Source organism: Adiantum capillus-veneris, chromosome 3, assembly GCF_014529385.1.
Source record: "Adiantum capillus-veneris isolate H3 chromosome 3, ASM1452938v2, whole genome shotgun sequence".
Taxonomy (NCBI): Eukaryota; Viridiplantae; Streptophyta; class Polypodiopsida; order Polypodiales; family Pteridaceae; genus Adiantum; species Adiantum capillus-veneris.
In genome coordinates this window covers 123,242,776-123,250,778 of record NC_140933.1, presented here as the reverse complement: position 1 = coordinate 123,250,778, position 8,003 = coordinate 123,242,776, and positions in this window count along the sequence as shown.

The window sequence follows — 8,003 nt, the reverse complement described above, 5'->3', positions numbered from 1 at the left end:
AGCTGTCCACGATGCAATCTGAAACTGTGCTCGTGCAACACTACTTGGCATCTGCTATCTTGTAACTGACATAGAGATCAAGCTCTGCATCAAACCTGGCACATGGTGTACATCTTGCAACACATATGCACCACTCGATAACAATAGTTTGACATCTCCTGCACCAACTATGTCATGCATTGAACCATAAGGTAGACACACACGTCCAAGCATACCACTAGTATATGTGCTAAACCACTCACGACTCGGTGTAACATGAAATCTAGCACACTCACATCTAGTATCCAATGTGAAGGTAATGTGTCGTCAAAAACTGACATAAGAAAGTCAAGAGTAAACATGGAAACAAAGGTGACATCTCCATCATGCGTAGCCACATACGCTACATCTGCTCCCACATCATCCAAAGTGATAGCATCCCTCTTCTGTTGTCTCCTATACTATCTCATTCATAAAAAACAACACCTACGTACATGCTCTGTATGACCACAATGCCAACACACAACATCTCTATGTCTGCAAGATCGTTCTTTGACTATAGACATCTCTCTAGACTCATTTGTGCCAAAAGCATTGCACAATCTTTGCCATAAATCTCTAACTGTATATGCATCTAAACCAATGCGATAGACAGACTCACCAAGGTGTAACATGATCATCGAACGTGCAAGCTCATCCAAGTCCTCCCACTCATCATCAGTCATAGACTCTGGCCTAGCATCCATGCCCTATAGTGGCAACACTTGGCCGAGTTGAGTCAATGCGTCATGCATACCTGCTTTCCAATGCTCAAAGTTTGAACCATCAAACTTTGTATGGAAAAGCACAAACCTTGACAATGATGTACATGCCAAATCCATGGCGATAACCTATGACAAGACCGAGCACAAATAGATCAACTGACAATAGCCAAAGCCTGGCTAACTCATACACCAAGTATTGTCAAAATACAACATAAGCCGGCATAAGTTGTCTAAGAGAAGTGTCAAAAAATATGGCAATCAATATAACAAAACAAAATGAGCAAAACCGCTCAAATGATGCCAAAAAACCCGCTCTAATCCAAGAGCACTATGTGGTAATTGATGAAACTATCATCAGAGATTACCACATGTATGTCAAATGACATAATTTGGTGAGCAAATACTCTCACAAAATGCGATGCCAAAACACTATGGCAAAGCAACCACTGAGTGCCAAATGCAATGAAAACACAATTACAAACCATGCACATAAACAAATAAACTCGCAAAGAAAAGTCCGACAGAGTTTCAACAGTATTTGGCTATCTAACCATGATAACCATACATACCATAAACATGCTCAAAACCATGAGAAAATCATGCGCAAAATCCGCACTCAAGCATACATGAGCTGCCACAAAGTTTAAACTCTTTAAACTTGGAAAACAATCGTGTAATCCGAAACACAGTGCATCAACTGCACTCTACAAGTGAGGCATATACTAGCAGAAACTTGGATGCAAACCAACCAAAATATGGCACAAATTAATGCTCAAAAAAATTGAAAATCAGCCCACATATGCCATTGCAAGGCAAATAATACCATCCGTCAAAAAGCGTACATCATGTGCATCAACATGGCAATATAAACGAGCATTAAGCATGTACCAAATGTGTAGCAAATGAGCATCCAAATCAGCTAAAAATTCAGCTCACAATCATGCTAAAAATGCTTCAAATCTCTCTGCAAATCCGTGCACCACACTTTTCAAAATATGCTCAATTGCATAAGTCAATGCACATAACCTGTGATGATGAAGCCACTCTTGAGCCTGAGAGTCCACAAGAATGCATACATCCACGAATTGTTTTGAATGTGTGCGCATAAATGTGTTGAAAATATCAACCCACACTCTCTTCACCGAGAGAAAAATATCAATCCGCAAAACAAGAGAATGACAAAGCTCAATCCGAGCTCTCCGAATGTAGCAAATCACCACAGTATGCATATATAATCTTCAACTTTTCGACTACCCTGCAGCCTGTTAGCCCATATCTTCCAAACCGTTCAAAGTTTCAGGACTTGTGTTGAGCATACCTCACACAAGCTGGGTTGTTCACATTCACACTCAGATCGTTTACGTGTATTATGTAATGCACATAAAAGGGTCCAGTTCTTGTGATGAGCGTACCTCACACTCCTGGGCTATTTACCTCTCTCCATCTCTTTCTTTCTGTATTGTCCTCTCTATTGTACAATGTATTGCAATCATAATATATCGACATTTGTTTATGAATTAAGTCAAATTGTGTATGGAATCTGAATTAACAAACATGATACGAATTTGATAGTTTCCCTTATTCTCTGACAACATTTATGTTACAAAATTATATCTTGCAGATATGGCGGATATTAAGTTGGAAAAACATCAACAAAAATTTGCCTTTGAAGTGATAGTACGTCACTTTCATCACATGTTAGTGGCTGAGCTTCATCGTTGCCTAAACTCCTCTACTTTGGAACAATATTACCAATTCACAGAGGCCTTAGCAAAGGCTGTCTTTGAGCAGCTTTAGCATACATTTACGCTTGCTTATTTTGACATATCTCTAATGACATTAGGATCATTATTGAACATGGTCAAGCAGTCTATTGGATAGATTGTGAAGATTTTTCACGGTCTAAAAATTCATGAAATCATTATTTTGCCAGGCATAACTACTTGCATACAGCTTGTGCAACAATTGTATACTCAGTTTAAGAGCAAGGGAAAGCTAGAAAGAGTAGCAAACTGCACGAGAGTGTAAATCAGCTCTTTCGATGCTACTACAGAGCCAAAAACTACGGTTAGACTCATAGAGTCTATGCTAGCGCCACTCGCTCTCCATCAATCTAAACTCCCCCTTGTATTACATCTTTTGCTAGAAACTGCAACCTTCAACATACAAGCTCCTCATCTGGAAGAAGGGAGATGGGCACACGTGAAGCGTGTAGGTGTCACACACCCTACATTTAAAGAGCCACTGTATGCGGCAAAATTTTTGAAAATCCACTTGCATGGACCCACAATGGATCAAGAGGTCAAGGAAATAGCTACAAATTTTGATATTGCTCATCATGGAATTATTTATCCACTTGCATGGTCCGCCACATAGAGCGTCCAATGCTCATTTCACGTTTTTGGAATGGCGGCCATGTTGAGTAGTGGATAAGAGAGTGCACTGCAGATGGTAATCAACGTGCCATTCGCGATTATGTAACCACAGAAGGAACAATAGAGTTATTACAAAATAGCAATTTGTAGATAAACACTCTTCTTTAGACCCTGAAGTATCTACATGTGCACGACTATCTCCACAATGATCTTCACTCCCATAACATGATGCTTCACTTTGGACAGAAGGGGGTCTATGCAGGCATTGTGGATTGGGGGTCATGTACAAAGATCCCCACAATGGCATGCTTTCCTCCTCTTTGCAATTGCAAAAAGAAACTAGAAAGCAGAGCAAGAGAGATTTTCCATAGGTTTCCCTAGAATGCAAATCTACTTATCCCCCTCCCTCGGATAAAGCCATGGATATCTACTCCATGTGTCATACTTGTATATGACTCTTGAAGTGCATGGAAGTGCCACAAGAGCAAAATAAAAGGGATTTTTTAGGCAATGTAATTACCCACCTTGAGAGTGGCAAGCGAAACAATCCCTTAGCCCTACCTAACGCTTTTGATCTTTCCCTATGTCTAAATGGTGCCCATAGAGTGGTCTTTGACATGATTTCTGGTCTACGACCAACTGATGATTGAAGTGATGAATTATTTATTATCCTCTTTAGTTGCACTTGTAAGTAATATAAGTGATCAAGTTATCTTGTCTCTTTTCAACGACATGGTGATAAATATTATGTCTCTTTATTGCTGCAAGATTAAGTTATCATGTCTATTTCTTTGAAGATTTGAAAGTGATAACCTGTTAACTTTATGACAAATATCTCTCATGATGAGATGTTTGCTTGATTGATAGATATGGAAGAAGAACTTAACCACGTTGAAGCACCTTCCATCTACAAAGAAGAGAGAGAGAGAGTTATGGCAAGGAGAAAGATCTCGAAGCTATTGCACGGATTGAAGAGGATGAGTCCGGGTTGCAAGGTGAGTCTAGGTTGAAGAGGACAAGTCCAGGTTGCAAAGTGAGCCTCTCAGCCTTAAGGAGTGCAGGAAGATGTGTCCAAGCCACTTTGTGTGCCAACATTTATTTCAAATCAACGGCAATTCTAAGGAATCAACTCCTATAAAGCTATCATATTTGTAGCACAAAGGACTCGCACGAGTGTTGCTACAAAGATTCATACACCGAGAGAGAGTTATGCCAAACAACAACCAAATGGCACTCTACTTTATGCAGCAATGCTATGTTCACAACATCCTTGGGAGACGTGTGGATTGGTGAGACCACCCCAATAACTCTGGCATTGGGCATGGTTGGATTGCAAAGAAAGTGGCTGCAAGTCACTCCAATAATTCAATGCCTCCACGCAAACGGCCCATAGTTCTACTTCTTAAAGAATTAGAGATAGTCGTTGCATTGGCAATCCAAGGGCAAGATCTTGCAAGCCAAGGAGAGACACTTGATATTTGCACAACAGAATCCTTGAGCTTGAGATAGAGCTATCGGAAGCCCAAGCAAAGATGCAACATTATGCAACACTCGATGGACCATTTCCAGATCAAGCTGGTCCTTCGTAGCAAGGACCTCCAGGCCCATCTTCTACGGTTGAAAAAGATGAGTTTGATATAGATGAACTACTCAATGAGCTGACTCAATCTTTGGGTTGAGCACTTTGCTCACTTTACCCCTATCTAGTTTGGCAAAGGGCTACAGTTTTTGTAATAATAGTCCATCATTTATCCCCTCAGCTGGCCATTTTTGTGTTCTCAATCAAACAAATTATGTTGTATTATATCTAACTGTAATTATGACTCTTATTGCAAAATAAACTTGAGAGAGAGAGAGAGAGAGAGAGAGAGAGAGAGAGAGAGAGAGAGAGAGAGAGAGAGAGATGAAAACATGTTGTAGTGTAAAATGGTGATGTGTCATAATTTTCACATACTCACAACGAGAAAAACTTATAGACCTTAAGTCATACATCTTCATCTCCATTAAACACACCAATCATATCATCTATTTCATCCATATCAGAGCATTTTAAAGATATGTCCCATTCCATATCATCGTCATCATCTACTTCCGCAACTATAGCTTCATGGGCTTGAAAAACACCATAGTGCTTTTGTGCTGCTCTTCTCGCAATGTTCACCGGCTTATGAGTGAGTCTCATGTTGCAAAAAGCATAAACCAAATCAACAGCCTGTTGAGAATGAAGCCGGCTTTGTTTCTTAGTATGCATAAAGTCAAAAGCCGATGAGTTCCTCTCACAGCTTCCACTTGATGCTTCATAGATGGCTAAAAGCATGGGTTGGTGGTGCAAAAAGTAGTGTCCTTGACACCTCTTGTGAGGCACTCTTGGATGGTGTTTTGTTGGCAGTTTTCAAAAGCAAAAGATAATATTTAATATTTCTAAAGGCATTGTGCCAACAACTTTAACGGTTCTTGATTTAGTCGAATGCAAGACTCTCTACCTACCCCTTCAACAGTCTACGAGCTCCTTGTGTGTGTGTGTGTGTGTATGTAGTCTATGTGCTCTCTTTCTCTTTCTCTCTCTCTCAAAAGAAGAAGGAAAATTGCAGCAAGAACTTGTAGAGGGACCTTGTGGAGAATTGTCATAAGGTGTGGAGACTAAAGGTCTAGGATATTGGGATGGAGATGTTGCAATAGGAGATTGGCCAACAGGTTGTGTCTGAGTAGCAGCCTCCACTCGATTGGCACCTTTTGTGGAATGTCGATTTTAGCAGTTTGGGAGAGCACGTTCTGCACCAACAACAACCTCCACACAATTTCCATGTTGTATGGCCGGACATTGCTTGTGGTGTCGAATGTTTTGAAGAGAGGATTGTGCACGACGAGCCACCTCCAAGTACAATGCAAGGCTCTGAGTACTTTCAGCAGCATGTGCAATACAATCCACTTCATGATGACATGACTCACAGTTACCACAGGGATGACTCAGTCACAATTTGCCATGAAGGTTACCATCGGATGTGAGAATATTGGTCTATGATGAAAAGAGAGAGCCGTAGGAGACAATGAGAAAGTGATGCATCAGGTTCAAGGTCAATAGAAGATGTGAATCAGGTTTGCATGAAAGTCTCAAAATGCTGGCAGGAAGCAACAAAAGGCATGACTTGTGATGCTAAGAAAACTGCCTTTCAATGTCTTCTAGGACTGTTAGCTTTTAGACGTTTGCATCATGCATCTGAGAAGTCAATACTATCCAATATTCAAGGCACAATTACTAAAGTCAAAGCATCCATGTCTGAAGAGGAGCTAAAGATTAAAAGAGCTGTCTGCATGATGTTGGTGAATAGTGAGTGAGATCCATCAAGGTATATTAGCAACTCCAAGATGGCCAGATTTACTAGATTGCATCGGTGAAAATTTTCAGGAGCCAATTCACGATTAAAACAGGCTGATGTTGGAACATTTCCTTTGCAATTATGTAGTCGTCGAGTACCTCAAAGTTCCACCATCACACAAGCGACAAAAGACCTTGTTTTTTCCTTTTGGTAGACAGAGACAAGAGTGTCACCAAACAAAAAAGATGTGTGTCAAAAAAAATTGGGTAGAAAATCTTACATAAAGCATCCAATACATTTGCTTGATGATTCACAGGTATGCTCCTAAAGTTTCCAAATTTCAAAGTTAGTCATGGAAGTACCATGACAATAAAGTATGACTTTTTTAAGAGTTCCTTTCAAAGTTAGTCATGGAAGTACCATGATAGTAAAAAAGGCTCTTTAGGTACTCTGGATCTTTGAAAGAGTCTAGAGTACCTTGCAAAGGTAGTCTTGAAAGTACCATGCGAGTCTAGATGGGTTCTCTAGGTACTTTCGAGGTAGAAAAAGTTCATAGAGTTCCTTTCAGAGGTAGTCATGGAAGTACCATGACAGTAAAGATGCTCTTTAGGTAATCTGGACCTTTGAAAGAGTCTAGAATACCTCACAAAGGTAGTCTTGAAAGTACCATAGAGTTCTTTTCGAAGGTAGTTATTTACCGTGAGAGTGAAGAGGTTCTCTAGGAACTTTGGAGGCAGAGAAAAGTCACATAGTTCCTTTCAAAGGTAGTCATGGAAGTACCATGATAGTATAAAGGCTCTTTAGGTACTTTGGATCTTTGAAAGAGTCTGGAATACCTCGTAAAGGTAGTTGTGAAAGTACCATGCGAGTTTAAATGGGTTCTCTAGGTACTTTGGATGTAGAAAAAGTTCATAGAGTTCCTTTCAAAGGTAGTCATGGAAGTACCATGACAGTAAAGAGACTCTTTAGGTACTATAGATCTTTGAAAGAGTCTAGAATACCTCACAATGGTAGTCTTGAAAGTACCATAGAGTTCATTTCAAAGGTAGTCATGGAAGTACCATGATAGTAAAGAGGTGCTCTAGGTACTTTTGAGGTAGAAAAAATCATTGAATACCTCACAGAGCTTTTACTTTGAAAAAAGTCTGAGCCTCTGATCGGTTTTATTTTTTCTTGCACAGGGTGAGCTTTACAGGAGGTTCCAAATGCAATATCCACACATCAAGATCTCATTCAGATGTTTTGAGGGATTGAAACCTTCGTTTTTTTGTAAGTTGAAGAATCGTTACACGTGATGCTATATTGCTCATATTCGGATGATATATCTTAAGGAAGCATTCAACCACATGAGACACAGTAAAACAGGCATGCATGGAGATAGGTGTGGCTGCATGTGTGCTATATTCTTGCCAAAAGAGGCTCCAAGTAAGTGTGAAGCTGCCACGTACACATACACTAGTGTAAGCACATTGACTAAAAGTGTGTTATGTGAAAAACCAATGGACTCCACATTTCATAAGTTGCCTTGCTTGAAGGGAGAATGTCCTCAATGTGGGTCGAAGAGATTA